The 19,926-nt window shown below is 45.1% G+C and overlaps 1 pseudogene; it reads right to left on the reverse strand.

The window, feature by feature from the left end:
- The window catches only part of LOC134352049 (major facilitator superfamily domain-containing protein 1-like), a 50,149-nt pseudogene extending 30,716 nt beyond the window's left edge, over window positions 1-19,433 (reverse strand).
- Window positions 19,434-19,926: the final 493 nt, after the last annotated feature.

The raw sequence follows: 19,926 nt of genomic DNA on the forward strand, positions 1-19,926 counted from the left end.
GGTGTTGGCTCGTCCAACCCAATGAGCCAGTTACTGTGATGTATCTCCAAAATAAAACAAAGATGTTTTCGAGAGAAGGTGCAAGAAAATCATAGTCTGAAAAGTTATAGTAACAAGAAATTCCACAAATAGGGCCTTTACACAAAACCCCCTGTGGTGTTAAATGGAATTCACTAGGATTACCATACTCCATTTCTGGTTTGACAAGACTATTGGTAGCTCGACTAATTTATTGATGATTTTGAAAGGGAGCAGCTGGGAATAGAGGTCTGCACTGAAATTTATTACCAAGTTCAAAGCATAGGAACAGAGTAAAAATGAAGAGGGCATTGTGGAAGTGTATATTCTGTTAAATAGTATACTTACGTCCATGCATAGGTAGCAAAGAGAAGGTTGTACTGCTCTGGGGTCATTCCCAATCCTTCCACACAATCTGTTGTCCCATTAGTCACCGTAGAATTAAAACAAGTGATATTCTGGAAAGACACAGGTCACAACACCGTCAGGCAGAGACAACAGAACAAAATTTATCCAATAACTTTAAACTTTTCGTAACCATGACGCTTATCCATTTAGGTTTTGTGACCAGTATCAATACTTCATCGTTAAATCCTCAAGTTCATTGTCTTCACTCACACAATATCAGTTGTAAATTTACCAACACCAAATCAAAGGTGTAAATGAAATTGTGAAAAGGCACTAAAGGACGAGAAGACAAGCTTACATTAAATTAAGAAAAAGGGAAAGGCAAAGGCTTCTGAAAATCCAAATAAGCAACATCCACTGACTCTCCTTTGTCTATCCTGCCTGATATTTCCTCAAAGAATTCCAACAGATTTGTCAGACAAGATTTCCCTGTGATAGACTAAGCTGACTTTGGCCTATTTTGTCATGTGCCTTCAAGTATCCCAAAACATCATCCTTAATAATACACTCCAACATCTTTCCAACCACTGAAGTCAGACTAACTACCCTATAATTTATTTTCTTCTGCTTCCCTTCTTTCTTGAAGAATGGAGTGACGTTTGCAATGATCCAGTCCTCAGGAATGAGTGATTCTTGAAAGATTAGTACCAATGTCCCCACAAAGTCTTCAGCTATCTCTTTTAGAAACCCTGCAGTGCAATCCATCTGCTCCAGCTGACTTAGTTACCTTCAGACTTTTCAGGTTCCCAAGAACCTTCTCCTTACTAATAACAATGACACTTCTGCTCCTGACCACTCTCACATTTCTGACATTTTGCTAGAGTCTTCTATAGAGAAGACTGATGGAAAATACTTCTTAAGATCATCTAACATTACAAACTCTCCAGTGTCATTTTCCAGTGGTCTGATACCTTTGACATCCCTTATCAGCCACGGTTGCCTCTTCTTCCCTTTAGAATTCTTGTTCATCTTTGTGATGTATCTTTTCTACATCTTCCAAATTGCTGCCAGAAACTCCCACCATATCTGTTCTGCCGTCATCCCTGCTAGTGTCCCCTTCCAATCAACGTTGGCCAGCTCCTCTTTCATGCCTATGTAATTCCCTTTCCTCCACAGTAATGTTGATACATCCAGTTTTAGCTTCTACTTCTCAAACGGCAGTGTGAATTCTATCAATAATGATTACTGCCTCCTCAGGGATCCTTTACCTTAGGCTCTCTACCAAATCTGGATTATTAGATAACATCCAGTCTAGAATTGCCATTCCCCTAATAGACTCAACTACAATCTGCTCTAAAAAGCCTTCTTGTAGAAATTCTACAAATACCCCCTCTTGGGAGCACCAACCTGATTTCCCCAATACACCTGCATATTGAAAACACTCATGGCTATCACATCATTGCCTTTTTTTAAAATCTCCCATTGTAATTTATATCTCATATCCTGGCTACTGTTCAGAGGCCTGTATACAACTCCGATCTGGATCTTTTTACACTTGTAGTTTCTTAACTCTGCCCACAAGGATTCTACACCTACCAATCCTATGTCACCTAGGGATTTGATTTTGTTTTTATCAATAGACCTACATCCCAGGGGGACCAATATCCTGGCAGGGAGATTAGCGAGGGCTACTGAGGTGACTTTAAACTAGAATGGTTGGGGGGTGGGAAGCAAATTAAAGAGGTTAGGCGTGAGGAGGTTAGTTCACAACAGGGGGATGGGAACCAGTGCAGAGAGTCAGAGGGGTGTAAAGTGAGGGTAGAAGCAAAAAGTACTAAGGAGAAGAGTAAAAGTGGCAGGCCGACAAATCCAGGGCAAGCATTAAAAAGGGCCACTTTTCAACATAATTGTATAAGGGCTAAGAGAGCGCCTGAAGGCTTTGTGTGTCAATGCAAGGAGCATTCGTAATAAGGTGGATGAATTGAAAGTGCAGATTGTTTTTAATGATTATGATATAGTTGGGATCACAGAGACATGGCTCCAGGGTGACCAAGGATGGGAGCTCAACGTTCAGGGATATTCAATATTCAGGAGGGATAGACATGAAGGAAGGGGAGGTGGAGTGGCGTTGCTGGTTAAAGAAGAGATTAACGCAATAGAAAGGAAGGACATAAGCCGGGAAGATGTGGAATCGATATGGGTAGAGCTGCGTAACACTAAGGGGCAGAAGACGCTGGTGGGAGTTGTGTACAGGCCACCTAACAGTAGTAGTGAGGTCGGAGATGGTATTAAACAGGAAATTAGAAATGTGTGCAATAAAGGAACAGCAGTTATAATGGGTGACTTCAATCTACATGTAGATTGGGTGAACCAAATTGGTAAAGGTGCTGAGGATGAGGATTTCTTGGAATGTATGCGGGATGTTGATTTTGAACCAAGATGTCGAGGAACCAACTAGAGAGCAGGCTATTCTGGACTGGGTTTTGAGCAATGAGGAAGGGTTAATTAGCAATCTTGTCGTGAGAGGCCCCTTGGGTAAGAGTGACCATAATATGGTGGAATTCTTCATTAAGATGGAGAGTGACATAGTTAATTCAGAAACAAAGGTTCTGAACTTAAAGAGGGGTAACTTTGAAGGTATGAGACGTGAATTAGCTAAGATAGACTGGCAAATGACACTTAAAGGATTGACGGTGGATATGCAATGGCAAGCATTTAAAGGTTGCATGGATGAACTACAACAATTGTTCATCCCAGTTTGGCAGAAGAATAAATCAAGGAAGGTAATGCACCCGTGGCTGACAAGACAAATTAGGGATAGTATCAATTCCAAAGAAGAAGCATACAAATTAGCCAGAGAAAGTGGCTCACCTGAGGACTGGGAGAAATTCAGAGTTCAGCAGAGGAGGACAAAGGGCTTAATTAGGAAGGGGAAAAAAGATTATGAGAGAAAACTGGCAGGGAACATAAAAACTGACTGTAAAAGCTTTTATAGATATGTAAAAAGGAAAAGACTGGTAAAGACAAATGTAGGTCCCCTACAGACAGAAACAGGTGAATTGATTATGGGGAAGCAAGGACATGGCAGACCAATTGAATAATTACTTTGGTTCTGTCTTCACTAAGGAGGACATAAATAATCTTCCAGAAATAGTAGGGGACAGAGGGTCCAGTGAGATGGAGGAACTGAGCGAAATACTTGTTAGTAGGGAAGTGGTGTTAGGTAAATTGAAGGGATTGAAGGCAGATAAATCCCCAGGGCCAGATGGTCTGCACCCTAGAGTGCTTAAGGAAGTAGCCCAAGAAATAGTGGATGCATTAGTGATAATTTTTCAAAACTCGTTAGATTCTGGACTAGTTCCTGAGGATTGGAGGGTGGCTAATGTAACCCTACTTTTTAAAAAAGGAGGGAGAGAGAAACCAGGGAATTATAGACCGGTTAGCCTAACGTAGGTGGTGGGGAAACTGCTGGAGTCAGTTATCAAAGATGTGATAACAGCACATTTGGAAAGCGGTGAAATCATCGGACAAAGTCAGCATGGATTTGTGAAAGGAAAATCATGTCAGATGAATCTCATAGAATTTTTTGAGAATGTAACCAGTAGAGTGGATAGGGGAGAACCAGTGGATGTGGTATATTCGGATTTTCAAAAGGCTTTTGACAAGGTCCCACACAGGAGATTAGTGTGCAAATTTAAAGCACACGGTATTGGGGGTAAGGTATTGGTGTGGATGGAGGATTGGTTAGCAGACAGGAAGCAAAGAGTGGGAATAAACGGGACCTTTTCAGAATGGCAGGCGGTGACTAGTGGGGTACCGCAAGGCTCAGTGCTGGGACCCCAGTTATTTACAATATATATTAATGACTTGGATGAGGGAATTAAATGCAGCATCTCCAAGTTTGCGGATGACACGAAGCTGGGTGGCAGTGTTAGCTGTGAGGAGGATGCTAAGAGGATGCAGAGTGACTTGGATAGGTTGGGTGAGTGGGCAAATTCATGGCAGATGCAATTTAATGTGGATAAATGTGAAGTTATCCACTTTGGTGGCAAAAATAGGAAAACAGATTATTATCTGAATGGTGGCCGATTAGGAAAAGGGGAGGTGCAACGAGACCTGGGTGTCATTATACACCAGTCATTGAAAGTGGGCATGCAGGTACAGCAGGCGGTGAAAAAGGCGAATGGTATGCTGGCATTTATAGCGAGAGGGTTCGAGTACAGGAGCAGGGAGGTACTACTGCAGTTGTACAAGGCCTTGGTGAGACCACACCTGGAGTATTGTGTGCAGTTTTGGTCCCCTAATCTGAGGAAAGACATCCTTGCCATAGAGGGAGTACAAAGAAGGTTCACCAGATTGATTCCTGGGATGGCAGGACTTTCATATGAAGAAAGACTGGATGAACTGGGCTTGTACTTGTTGGAATTTAGAAGATTGAGGGGAGATCTGATTGAAACGTATAAAATCCTAAAGGGATTGGACAGGCTAGATGCAGGAAGATTGTTCCCGATGTTGGGGAAGTCCAGAACAAGGGGTCACAGTTTGAGGATAAAGGGGAAGCCTTTTAGGACCGAGATTAGGAAAAACTTCTTCACAAAGAGAGTGGTGAATCTGGAATTCTCTGCCACAGGAAACAGTTGAGGCCAGTTCATTGGCTATATTTAAGAGGGAGTTAGATATGGCCCCTGTGGCTACGGGGATCAGGGGGTATGGAGGGAGGGCTGGGGCGGGGTTCTGAGTTGGATGATCAGCCATGATCATAACAAATGGCGGTGCAGGCTCGAAGGGCCGAATGGCCTACTCCTGCACCTATTTTCTATGTTTCTATGTTTCTATCCCAGCTGCCTACCTGCCTGTCCTTTCAATACAATATGTATTCTTGGATGTTAAACACAACTATGATCTTCTTTCAGCCATGACTCAGTGATGCCCACAGCATCATATGTGCCAATCTCCAAATGCACTACAAGATCATCTACTTCATTCCATATACTGCGTGCGTTCAAACCTTCAGGCCTGGGTCTATCAATCACTCTTTTTGATTTTGGCCCTCTGTTACACTTTAACTCATCCTACTGACTACAATTCTGCCTTATCATCTGCCTGTCCTTCCTGACAGTTACACTACACACTGCATCGGGGTGTATATCAACTGCCCCACCCTCAGCCCTATCACTCTAGTCTCTAACCCCCTACTAGATTAGTCTAAACCCTCCCCGAGAGCTCAAGAAAACCTGCCCACAAGGATATTGGTCCCTCTCAAGTTCAGGTGTCACCTGTCATTTTTGTGCAGGTCATATTTATACCAGAAGAGATCCCAATGATCCAGAAATCTGAACCCTACCCTTTGCACTAATTCTTTAGCCATGCATTCTATTCTTACCCTCATTGATGCATGGTACAGGCAGCAGTCCAGAGATTACTATCCCAGAGGTCCTGCTTTTCAGCTTTCTATCTAACTCCCTAGATTCTCTCTTCAGGACATCATCCCTTTTCCTTCATGTGTCGTCGGTACCAATACGTACCATGACTTTCATCTCTTCAGTCTCCCCCTGTTGAATGTTGTGGACCTCATCCAAGATATTCCTGATCCTGGCACCTGGGAGGCAATTTGCTCTCCGGGTGTCTCTTTCCTGTCCACAGTCTGCCCTCTGCTCCTCTAATTATGGAATCCCTTCTGTATTCTCAGCCCTTCTCACCCCTTCCCTTCCCCTTCTGAGCCACAGAGACAGACTCAGTGCCAGAGATCAGGTCACCACAGTGTACCCCTGACAGGTTGTTCCCGAACAGTATCCAAAGTGGTATACTTATTATTGAGGGGAACGTCCACAGAGGTACTCTGCACTCTCTGCCTCCCCCCTTTGCCTCTCATGACAATCACCCAGGTACCTGCCTCTTATAACTCAGGATGACTACCACCCTGTAGCTCCTATCTATCACCTCATTTTGTTGTATGAGCCGAAGGTTATCCAGCTACAGCTCGGTACACTTTGTGCAGATGTAGTTATCAGGGAGAATGGAGAGCTTCCAAGGTTCCCACATCTCACACAAGGAACAGACAACTAACTCTGGACCCATTCTCAGCAAACTAGCTATGTAGTAACAGAAGGAAAAACAACTTCCAGGAAACTTACTTAAAACCTTTGCCTCTGCTTGCCCAAGCCTGAGCCGAAGCCTGACAACTCGAACACAGTCCACTCACACGTGTTGTGTGACTTCTTGCTCTGAATATTTCAGAGCAATTTGCAGAATACTAGATGCACAAGGCAAGACAGTGTTGGGACTTGTACAGATATGCAGGATTCAAAATAGGCAAATTACTTGCGTAATATTAAAACTAGATAGTTTACATTCTCCTGCACTGGGCATTTCAGTACTCACCCCCTGGAACTTGTCCTGAAGCACACTGGGAATTGCGTCGCAGAAGTAGGAAGCAAAGCCTGGTAGACAGTTGAAGAATAGTAACAGGAATCTGTAGTAGGCTGAAGTGGGAGGCATGTGTCAGACCATGCAGAATGAATGGATGGAACATTAATATTAACATTTTACTTACAGTTATACAAAAATTGAACATGTTCCTTGGTAAACAAAAACAAAACACTTCCAGAAAATGCTGAAATAAACTTAAGTTCTTATCTACCATCTAGGCACTAAACAGTTTTCTAGAATAAGCACTAATTTTCCAGCTATTTGCCCTTTTTCTATCATGCATCTGTAAGGCAAAGCAAGTTGATTTGTACAGGACTTTTCAAACACAAGGCAGTTCAAAGTGTCTAACAAAGAACAAGATATAAACACATTATTTCTCTCACATGGAATAACTTTTCCTTGGCGTTTCAAAAGAATGTAAACTATAATTTTATAGTGCTGTCAGACAAAAGAAACACCAACAATGTTATGATTGGACATTTCAATTATTATCTTTCCCTTAATCCAACACAACGGTCTAGAATCTCGATTCAATGGAAATGCACCAACACTCCACGTACAAATGGGAAATACAATCCACGTCCCCCTGCTACACAAAAAAATTAGCAATCTCTTTTCTGGCACCTGTTTCAGACAGGTCTCAAGTCTCTGGACTCTAGCAGCTAGATGAGAGCCAATCACAACAAAGAATTTTTAGATCATAATACCTAGAAAACCTACAGTACAATACAGGACTTTGGCCCACAATGCTGTGTTGAACATGTATTTACTTTAGAAATTACCTAGGGTTACCCATAGCCCTCTATTTTTCTCAGCTCCATGTACCTGTCCAAGAGTCTCTTAAAAGACCCTATTGTATCTGCCTCCACCATCGTTGCCAGCAGCCCATTCAATGCATTCACCGCTCTCTGCGTAAAAAACTTTCTCCTGACATCTCCTCTGTACCTACTTCATAGCATCTTAAAACTGTGCCCTCTCGTATTAGCCATTTCAGCCCTGGGAAAAAGCCTCTGACTATCCACACCATCAATGCTTCTCATCGTCTTATACACCTCTATCTAGTCACCTCTCATCCTCCGTCATTCCAAGGAGAAAAGGCCGAGTTCACTCAACCTATTCTCATAAGGCATGCTCCCCAATCCAGGCAACATCCTTGTAAATATCCTCTGCTCCCTAAACCAAGCAACATCCTTGTAAATCTCCTCTGCACACTTTCAACAGTTTCCACATCCTTCTTGTTGTGAGGTGACCAGAACTGAGCACAGTACTCCAAGTGGGGTCTGACCAGGGTCCTGTATAGCTGTAACATTACCTCTCGGCTATTGAACTCAGTCCCATGGTTGATGAAGGCCAATGCATCGTATACCTTCTTAGCCACAGAGTCAACCTGCGTAGCAGCTTTAAGGGTCCTATGGACTCGGACCCCAAGATCCCTCGGATCCTCTGCCAAGAGTCTTACCATTATACTATATTCTGCCATCATATTTAACCTAGCAAAATGGACCTCCTCATACTTATCTGGGTTGAACTCCATCTGCCACTTCTCAGTCCAGTTTTGCATCCTATTGATGCCCAGCTGTAACCCCTGACAGCCCTCCACACTATCCACAACATCCCCAACCTTTGTGTCATCAGCAAATTTACTAACCCATCCCTCTACTTTCTCATCCAGGTCATTTATAAAAATCATGAAGAGAAGGGGTCCCAGAACAGATCCCTGATGCTCACCACTGGTCACTGACCTCTGTGCAGAATATTACCCATCAACAACCACTCTTTGCCTTACGCGGGCAAGCCAATTCTGAATCCACAAAACTAGGTCCCCTTGGATCCCATGCCTCCTTATTTTCTGAAGAAGCCTTGCACAAGGTACCTTATCAAATGCTTTGCTGAAATCCATATACAGTACATCTACTACTCTACCTTCATCAATGTGTTTAGTCACATCCTCAGAAAATTCAATCAGGCTTGTAAGGCACGACCAGTCTTTGACAAAGCCATGCTGACTATTCCTAATCATATCATGCCTCTCCGAATGTTCATAAATTCTGCCTCTCAGGATCTTCTCCATCAACTTACCAACCACTGAAGTAAGACTCACTAGTCCATAATTTCCAGGGCTACCTCTTCTCCCTTTCTTGAATAAAGGAACAACATCCGCAATCCTCCAATCCTCCAGAACCCCTCCAGTCCCCACTGATGATGCAAAGATTATCACCAGAGGCTCAGCAATCTCCTCCCTCACCTCCCACGGTATCCTGAGGTATATCCCCTCTGGTCCCGGTGACTTATCCAATTTGATGCTTTCCCAAAGCTCCAGCACATCCTCTTCCCTAATATCTACATACTCAAGCTTTTCAGTCCGCTGCAAGTCATCCCTAAAATCACTAAGGTCCCTTTCTGTAGTGAATACTGAAGCATAGTATTCATTAAGTACCTCTGCTACCTCCCCCAGTTCCATAAACACTTTTCTACTGTCGCACTTCATTGGTCCTATTCTTTCATGTCTTACCCTCTTGCTCTTCATATACTTGTAGCATGCCTTGGGGTTTTCCTTAATCCTGATACCAAGGCCTTCTCATGGCCCTTTCTGGCCCTCCTAATTTCATTCTAAGCTCCTTCCTGCTAGTCTCTATCATTACCTTGTTTTTTGAACCTTTTGTAAGCTTTTCTTTTCTTCTTGACTAGATTTTCAACAGCCTTTGCAGACCATGGTTCCTGTACACTACCATCCTTCCCCTGTCTCATTGGAACGTACCTATGCAAAACATCTCACAAGTATCCCCTGAACTTCTCCCACTATGACTACCCTGTTTTACAGGGGTGAAACCAGAAACCAGTCCTTAATTAAAACAAAATAGTAAATAAACATGGTAACATGCATTACCAGAGACTAGAAATTAGTGCATTATAAACACACGTTACTAAATATTTATTTCATCATTGCAATTAAGGAGATTACAACCAATCTTCATAGTTCCTTTAGCTGCCAGAATGTTTGATGGGTGAATATTTTAGTGGGCACATGGCCAAGTGGTTAAGGCATTGGACTAGGACCTGAAGGTCGTGAGTTCGAACCCCAGCCGAGGCAACGTGTTGTGTCCTTGAGCAAGGCACTTAATCACACATTGCTCTGCGACGACACCGGTGCCAAGCTGTATGGGTCCTAATGCCCTTCCCTTGGACAACATTGGTGTCGTGGAGAGGGGAGACTTGCAGCATGGGCAACTGCTGGTCTTCCATACAACCTCGCCCAGGCCTGCGCCCTGGAGAGTGAAGACTTTCCAGGCGCAGATCCATGGTCTCGCAAGACTAATAGATGCCTTTACTTTAGTATGCAATTAAAATGCTCTAGAATCTGAAGCAATTAAGTGCAGAATCCACGGGGTATTTTATACTCGGATAGGTTTGTAAAAGCCTAAATTTCAATTATAACGTTATCAAATTGGGTTGATTATCATAGCACTAGGACCGCCACTGATTCCTATGTCCAGACCACCACTGGGCAGATACTCCCGAGACCCCGAATGTAGCAGAACCTTTATCACTCAGTGTGAGCTGACATTCCAAGCCCATCCTGGATGTTTTGGTGATGAGGTAGAAAAACTGGCGTACACGGTAAATCTACTCAATGGACCAACACTCAGCCTGTTCAACGCTTTACGGGTGCAAGGATATCCTGCGGCCTAATCCTTTCGACATTTCTTTGCAGAGGTAAGGAGAGTTTTTGATCTTTTAAACTGGAGTCAGGAGAATACCCACCGACTCCTGGACCTGTACCAAGGCAGAGGGATGGTGGGGGCCTATGCAGTCAAATTACGCATGTTTGCTGGAGTGACAGGATGGAATGAGAAATCTCTCATCACTGCCTTCAGTCGCAGACTGAACACAGGGGTCCGACACGAGATCGCTGTCCGTGATGAGCAGGATAGTCTGGATGACCCGAGTAATCTGGCTATTCGAGATGACGACCGGGTAGCTGAGTGGCACAGGGAAAGAATGTCTCAAGCTACCTACTCGCCGTCTGATCACAGTGTTCCCTCACCTTCTCCCTCATTACCCAGCGCCCAGTTCACGGAGGTGCTTGTGTAAGTGGAACGCATGCGCTTATCTCAGGAGGAACGAGATCTACGCAGGAGAACAGGTTCCTGTGTCTATTGGAGTGATCCAGGACAATTTTGAGCATTTTATCTGAACCGTCCAGTAAAAGAGGATACCCATCAGTGGGGAGGGGAGTCCTGATGGGTCGGTTCTCTGCAATCAGCTTCCCCGAATTGTGCAATACGCCAGCTTCCTTGCTCGGACCCATAAACTTCAGGCATTTGTCGACTCCGGTGACCCCGGGAATCTCATGAACATCTCTCTGGCTCAAAGATGGGGAGTTCCTACTCATGAATTAAGAGAAAAGATCAACGTCACGGCCATGCTCAGTCGACTTCTGGGCAACGGCCAGGTCCTCCTTCCACCGAACCCTCCAACTTGTGCTCGAAGACAACACAGTGAAGAACTCTTCTATCTGGTTGATTCGTCTGAACTGCCACTGGTGCTTGGTCCTCCTGGTTATCCCTAAATAACCCACCAGTTGATTGGTCTCTTAAAGCACTTCAAGAATGGGGACTGGCATGCCTGTCCACCTGTCTGCGTCCAGCTCAATCCGCTCCATGAATCTCCTCCTGTGTCAGCTAAGGATGAGGACCTGTCTGGAATTCCAGCCGAATATGCTCATCTTCTTAAGGTCAGTAAAAAGGTCTCCCTTCCTGCACACAACTGCACCCTTTACTTCCTATCCGTTAATTGTCCTCCCCGGGGCTGCCTCTTTTCCTTCTCTCGTCCTAAAACGGTGGCCATGGAAGAATACTTCAAGGAGGTATTAGCCTTGGGGTTTAAGGGTCGGCACAACATTGTGGGCCGAAGGGCCTGTACTGTGCTGTACTGTTCTATGTTCTATGATCTATGTTTATCCGTCCGTATTAAAGTACTGTGAGGAACAACTACCCTCTTCACCTGCTTGCCTCTGCGTTCGAAAATCTCCAGGGACCCTACAACCTGTCTCTGAATGTGAACAAAACAAAAGAAATAGTTGTTGACTTCAGGAGTTCACGGAGCGACCACTCTCCGCTGAACATACTTTATACTTTATATTCTATTGTCGCCAAACAATTGGTACTAGAACGTACAATCATCACAGCGATATTTGATTCTGCGCTTCCCACTCCCTGGATTACAAATATTAAATATTAAAAAGTTAAAATTTGTAAATATTAAAAATATAAATTATAAATCATAAATACAATAGACAATAGGTGCAGGAGTAGACCATTCGGCTCTTCGAGCCAGCACCGCCATTCACTGTGATCATGGCTGATCATCCACAATCAGTATCCAGTTCCTGCCTTATCCCCATAACCTTTGATTCCACTATCTTTAAGAGCTCTATCCATCTCTTTCTTGAAAGCATCCAGAGACTTGGCCTCCACAGCCTTTTGGGGCAGAGCATTCCATATATCCACCACTCTCTGGGTGAAACAGTTTTTCCTCAACTCCGTTCTTACTGGTCTACCCCTTATTCTTAAACTGTGTCCTCTGGTTCTGGACTCATCCATCAGCAGGAACATGCTTCCTGCCTCCAGCGTGTCCAATCCCTTAATAATCTTATATGTTTCAATAAGATCCTCTCTCAGCCTTCCAAATTCCAGAGTATACAAGCCCAGTCGCTCCAATCTTTCGACATATGACAGTCCCGCCATCCCGGGAATTAACCTTGTGAACCTACGCTGCACTCCCTCAATAGCAAGAATGTTCTTCCTCAAATTTGGAGACCAAAACTGCACACAATACTCCAGGTGTGGGCTCACCAGGGCCCTATACAGCTACAGAAGGACCTCTTTACTCTTATACTCAATTCCCCTTGTTATGAAGGCCAGCATGCCATTAGCTTTCTTCACTGCCTGCTGTACTTGCATGCTTGCTTTCGGTGACTGATGTACCAGAACGCCTAGATCTCGTTGTACTTCCCCTTTTCCTAACTTGACTCCATTTTGATAATAATCTGCCTTCCTGTTCTTACCACCAAAGTGGATAACCTCACATTTATCCATATTAAACTGCATCTGCCCACTCACCCAGCCTGTCCAAGTCACCCTGCATTCTCATAACATCCTCCTCACATTTCACACTGTCACCCAGCTTTGGGTCATCAGCAAATTTGCTAATGTTACTTTTAATTCCCTTATCTAAATCATTAATATATATTATAAACAGCTGCGGTCCCAGCACTGAACCCTGTGGTACCCCACTGGTCACCACCTGCCATTCCGAAAGGGACCCGTTAATTGCTACTCTTTGTTTTCTGTCAGCCAGCCAATTTTCAATCCATGTCAGTACTCTGCTCCCAATACCATGTGCCCTAATTTTGCTCACTAATCTATGTGGGACTTTATCAAAGGCTTTCTGAAAGGCCAGGTACACTACATCCACTGGCTCTCCCTTGTCCATTTTCATAGTTACATCCTCAAAAAATTCCAGAAGATTAGTCAGGCACGATTTCCCCTTCGTAAATCCATGCTGACTTGGACCGATCCTGTTGCTGCTATCCAGATGTGTTGTAATTTCATCTTTTATAATTGACTCCAGCATCTTTCCCACCACCGACGTCAGGCTAACTGGTCTATAATTCCCTGTTTTCTCTCTTCCTCCTTTCTTGAAGAGAGGGACAACATTAGCCACCCTCCAATCCACAGGAACTGATACTGAATCTATAGAACATTGGAAAATGATTACCAATGTGTCCACGATTTCTAAAGCCACCTCCTTAAGTACCCTGTGATGCAGACCATCAGGTCCTAAGGACTTATCAGCCTTCAGACCCAACAATCTATCCAACACCATTTCCTGCCTAATATAAATTTCCTTCAGTTCATCCATTACCCTAGGTCCTTTGGCCACTACAATATTATATCTGGGAGATTGTTTGTGTCTTCCCTAGTGAAGACAGAATCAAAGTACCTGTTCAACTCGTCTGCCATTTCCTTGTTCCCCATAATAAATTCACCTGCTTTTGTCTTCAAGGGCCCAATTTTGGTCTTAACTATTTTTTTTCCTTTTCACATACCTAAAGAAGCTTTTACTATCCTCCTTTATATTCTTGGCTAGTTTACCTTCGTACCTCGTTTTTTTTTCTCCACGTATTGCCTTTTTAGTTAAATAGAAAATAGAAAAATGGGAAGTCAGGTAGTGCAAAAAAACCGAGAGGCAGGTCTGGATATTTGGAGGATACGGCCCAGATCCAGGTCGGGATCCGTTCAGCAGTCCTATCACCGTTGAAAAGAAGCTGTTCCCAAATCTGGCCGTACGAGTCTTCAAGCTCCTCAGCCTTCTCCCAGAGGGAAGGGGGACGAAAAGTGTGTTGGCTGGGTGGGTCGTGTCCTTGGTCATCCTGGCAGCACTGCTCCAACAGCGTGCAGTGTAAAGTGAGTCCACAGAAGGTTTGTGTGATGTGCTGCACCGTGTTCACGATCTTCTACAGCTTCTTTCGGTCTTGGACAGGACAACTTCCATACCAGGTTGTGATGCAGCCTAAAAGAATGCTTTCTATGGTGCATCTATAAAAATTAGTGAGGGTTTTAGGGGACAGGCCAAATTTCTTTAGTTTTCTCAGGAAGTAAAGGCACTGGTGGGCCTTCTTGGCAGTAAACTCTACTTGGTTGGGCCAAGTCAGGTCATTTGTGATATTGACCCCGAGGAATTTAAAGCTTTTGACCTGTTCCACTTGCGCACCACCGATGTAAATTGGGTTGTGCGGTCCGCTACTCCTTCTGAAGTCGACAACCAATTCCTTCATCTTGCTGACATTGAGGGATAGGCTATTGTCTTCACACTATGCCACCAGGTTCTTAATTTCCTCTCTGTACTCAAACCCATCATTACCCAAGATCCTGCCTACAATTGTTGTGTCATCAGCAAACTTATATATTGAGTTTGATGGAAACTTGGCTACACAATCATGGGTGTACAGTGAGTACAGCAGGGGGCTGAGTACACAGCCTTGTGGGGCACCGGTGCTCAGAGTGATTGTAGAGGAGAGCTTGACCCCTATCTTTACAGCCTGGGTCCTGTCTGTGAGGAAGTTGAAGATCCAGCCGCAGATCTGAGTGCTAAGGCCCAGGTTCCGGAGCTTAGGAATCAGTTTATTTGGAATGATGGTATTAAAGGCAGAGCTGTAGTCAATGAAAAGGAACCTTACGTATGCGTCTTTATTCTCCAGGTGTTCTAAGGAGGAATGTAGGGCCAGAGAGATGGCATCTGCCGTTGAACATTGATGGCTCCTCTGTTGAGATCTTTAAGAGCACCAAATTTCTTGGTGTTCATCTGGCGGAGAATCTCACCTGATCCCTCAACACCCGCTCCATAGCCAAGAAAGCCCAGCAGCGTCTCTACTTTCTGCGAAGGCTGAGAAAAGTCCATCTCCTACCCCCGATGCTCACCACATTCTACAGAGGATGTATTGAGAGCAACCTGAGCAGCTGCATCACTGCCTGGTTCAGAAATTGCACTGTCTCAGATCGCAAGACCCTGCAGCGGATAGTGAGGTCAGCTGAGAAGATCATCGGGGTCTCTCTTCCCACCATTACAGACATTTACACCACACACTACACCCGCAAATCTAACAGCATTGTGAAGGACCCCACTCAACACTCACACAAACTCTTCTCCCTCCTGCCATCTGGCAAAAGGTACCAAAGCATTCGGGCTCTCATGACCAGACCGTGCAACAGTTTCTTCCCCCAAGCCATCAGACTCCTCAATACTCAAGAGTCTAGACTGACATCTACATCATTTATTATTATATTGTAATTTGTCCTCTACTGTGCCTATTGTCTTGTTTATTAATTATTGTACTGCCCTGCACTGTTTTGTGCACTTTATGTAGTCTTATGCAGGTCTGTAGTCTGGTGCAGTTTTTATGTTGTTTTACGTAGTCTCGTGCAGCCTTGTGCTGTCTCACATAGTCTAGTGTAGTTTTGTGTTGTTTCATGTAGCACCATGGTCCTGCAGGATCGTTGTTTCGTTTTTACTGTGGACAGCACCAGCAGTTTGTGGTCGAAATGACAATAAACTTGACTTGACCTGACCGGGAGATTGATTCTGGAGATCGTGATGCTGAACAGCTGATCCAGCGCTACAACCGCTCCTGGAGACGAGCCGGAGCTTCTCTGCTGCGCGCTCAGAAACAACAGACTCGGCAGGCTGATCGGTTCGCTTGCTAGTTGGCTCCTTGGTCAATACTGTGCGGTGGCTCCTGGCATCTCACTGGGCATGGGGCAAGGTCCAGTACATCGTTATATATCGCAATACATAGCTATTGCTTTCAGCCGCGGCGTTGGCATCTAACTTTCATTTCGGCAGTTCTGGTTAGCGACTCTGTTGGCTCAGCGTTTCTAGTTTTCCTTTTCCTTAAAATCCTGCCAAGTCCGCACTGAACTCCGTGAACTGTCGACTCGCTTCAGTGTCTCTCTCTCCGCACTAGCGCCATACCCAAATGCCATGACACTTGCAACCGTGAATCACAGTACCGGGCTGCAAGGCATGCGCTACCGGGCCGCGAGGAAACGATATGATTTGTCGATATGAGTCAGCTGCACTTTTCCTCATTCCCTGTCACGCACTGTTGAGCCATTACGCACGCGAGGTCATGACCCGCGCGTCAACCTGTCAGCGCGGGAAGAAGATCAACGCCTCGAGCTTGCAAATGACGGCGGGCTGAAAAGTATGTTTGACATAACATCTCTGCCGGCATTCTGGATCAAAGTCAAGTCTAAGTATCTTGAGATAGTCACGAAAGCACTGAAAACATTACTTCCAACATATTTCTGCAAAGCGGAGTTTTCTGCAATGAATGCAAGGAAAACTAAATTGCGGAATAGACCGGACATAAGGAACCCCCTTCGAGTATCGCTGTCTCCCATCACCCCTCGATGGGACCGTGTTGTAGGAAAACAAGCCCAGGGCTCCCACTGATTCAGCGATATTGGTGTGTTGCAATGATTTTATATGTTCATACGGGAAAATATGTGCTGTGTGTTTAATATCCAAACGTTACTTAAAATGTTATGATGCTATTGACTTACTTATATAACCATATAACAATTACAGCACGGAAACAGGCCCTCTCCGCCCTTCTAGTCCGTGCCGAACGCTACTCTCACCTAGTCCCACCGACCTGCACTCAGCCCATAACCCTCCATTCCTTTCCTGTCCATATACCCATCCAATTTTTCTTTAAATGGTAATATCGAACCTGCCTCTACCACTTCTACTGGAAGTTCGTTCAACACTTATTCAAGCTCCCCTGATAATTGACTTATCACTGTATTCATGAGAGGAAAATATGCGTTGTGTGTTTAATATTAAATTCGTTAGATAAACCCTTTTAGAAACGAAACTGAGTGTATTAGCCACTTATCACCTATATTCCGGTCCTGATTAACACCCCCCCCCACAACAGAATCGCCAAAACAATTGCAGGAAAAATATACAAACAACAGGAATTCTGCAGATGCTGGAAATTCAAGCAACACACATAAAAGTTGCTGGTGAACGCAGCAAGCCAGGCAGCATCTCTAGGAAGAGGTGCAGTCGACGTTTCAGGCCGAGACCCTTCGTCAGGACTAACTGAAGGAAGAGTGAGTAAGGGATTTGAAAGTTGGAGGGGGAGGGGGAGATCCAAAATGATAGGAGAAGACAGGAGGTGGAGGGATGGAGCCAAGAGCTGGACAGGTGATAGGCAAAAGGGATATGAGAGGATCATGGGACAGGAGGTCCGGGAGGAAAGACAAGGGGGGGGGGACCCAGAGGATGGGCAAGGGGTATATTCAGAGGGACAGAGGGAGAAAAAGGAGAGTGAGAGAAAGAATGTGTGCATAAAAATAAGTAACAGATGGGGTACGAGGGGGAGGTGGGGCATTAGCGGAAGTTAGAGAAGTCGATGTTCATGCCATCAGGTTGGAGGCTACTCAGACGGAATATCAGGTGTTGTTCCTCCAACCTGAGTGTGGCTTCATCTTTACAGTAGAGGAGGCCGTGGATAGACATGTCAGAATGGGAATGGGATGTGGAATTAAAATGTGTGGCCACTGGGAGATCCTGCTTTCTCTGGCGGACAGAGCGTAGGTGTTCAGCAAAGCGGTCTCCCAGCCTGCGTCGGGTCTCTTATCCTTACTTATCCGTCTAAGCGGAACAAGTGCTACACATGCCCTTACACTTCCTCCCTTACCACCATTCAGGGCCCCAAACAGTCCTTCCAGGTGAGGCAACACTTCACCTGTGACTCGGCTGGGGTGATATACTGCGTCCGGTGCTCCCGATGTGGCCTTTTATATATTGGCGAGACCTGACGCAGACTGGGAGACCGCTTTGCTGAACACCTACGCTCTGTCCGCCGGAGAAAGCAGGATCTCCCAGTGGCCACACATTTTAATTCCACATCCCATTCCCATTCTGACATGTCTATCCACGGCCTCCTCTACTGTAAAGATGAAGCCACACTCAGGTTGGAGGAACAACACCTTATATTCCGTCTGGGTAGCCTCCAACCTGATGGCATGAACATCGACTTCTCTAACTTCCGCTAATGCCCCACCTAACCCTCGTACCCCATCTGTTACTTATTTTTATACACACATTCTTTCTCTCACTCTCCTTTTTCTCCCTCTGTCCCTCTAAATATACCCCTTGCCCATCCTCTGGGTCCCCCCCCCCCCGCTTGTCTTTCTTCCCGGACCTCCTGTCCCATGATCCTCTCGTATCCCCTTTTGCCTATCACCTGTCCAGCTCTCGGCTCCATCCCCCCCCTCCTGTCTTCTCCTATCATTTTGGATCTCCCCCTCCAACTTTCATATCCCTTACTCACTCTTCCTTCAGTTAGTCCTGACGAAGGGTCTCGGCCTGAAACGTCGACTGCACCTCTTCCTAGAGATGCTGCCTGGCCTGCTGCGTTCACCAGCAACTTTTATCTGTGTTGCAGGAAAAATATAATCGGGAGACACACGCATGCGCACTGGTGCCCGCGCAAGGCTGCATGGTCATTGTAGTCTTTATTGGGTAAACAAAACGCATTTGACTGCTATTCTCGTCCGTTGGCAATACTACCCCACCCCCCACCCCCCCGGGTCGGCCGGTCCGCAAGAATATTGTCAATATCAAACCGGTCCGCAGTGCAAAAAAAGTTGGGGACCCCTGTGTTAGGTCAAAAGAATTCATTCTAGTCTAAATCTTAATCTGGTCCCCACTCAGGAAGAGCAACAGTCCAATACAGCGGAGGAGCTAGTACCTCTGCACAGAATTCCAGTTCCAGATTCGGCGTAGCTCAAACGAGCAATACTCTTCAATCACACTGTCTTACTGAGAAACTTCACGGCACAGAAAGCGATCAGTCTATCCGACTACCAGACAGAAATATCTGAACATTTCAATGCTGACCTCTTGCTGCTGGCTGAGCCATGTTGGAGAACCTGTTCCTTTCCCGAAGATAGGCTTGACACGAATCCGAGTGTTTCGGTATTTGTTTTCACAGTCTCAGACTTCGCACAGCTGAGCGCGACAGCTGACGTCATCGCCGGGAACATCAGGACTCCGGCAGTATATTAGTTTTATAAATAACACAAAGTTCAGGAGGAACTCAGCAGGCCAGGCAGCACCTAAGGAAGAGGGTATCGTCGACGTTCCGGGCCGACACCTTTCATCAGATTCTGCCTGGCCTGCTGAGCTCCTCCAGCATTTTGTGTGTGTTGCTTGCATTTCCAGCACCTGCAGATTTTCTCTCGTTTTTATAAAATTCAGCCCAGCGGATTGCCGACGGGAAGTGCCGGCGGTTTTGAACATATTCATTTTTTTCTTTTTCATTAATATTGCAAATTTGACAAGGTGTGGTTAGAATGAGAATTGATCATTGTTGCGAGATGCCTGTTAGAAAAGAAAGTTGTAACGTACTAACTTACAGTATGGCAGACAGAATTGTGATTTGATTGGACGGTAACTTTTACTTAAAGCCGATTGGATCGTAAACCGTTTTTAAAGGCTGTGTCACATCGTTAATCATTGCAATATGTTGCTCTGTGCTTGAACGTTAAGTGA

The sequence above is a fragment of the Mobula hypostoma genome, chromosome 9, assembly GCF_963921235.1.
Source record: "Mobula hypostoma chromosome 9, sMobHyp1.1, whole genome shotgun sequence".
NCBI classification, from domain to species: Eukaryota; Metazoa; Chordata; class Chondrichthyes; order Myliobatiformes; family Myliobatidae; genus Mobula; species Mobula hypostoma.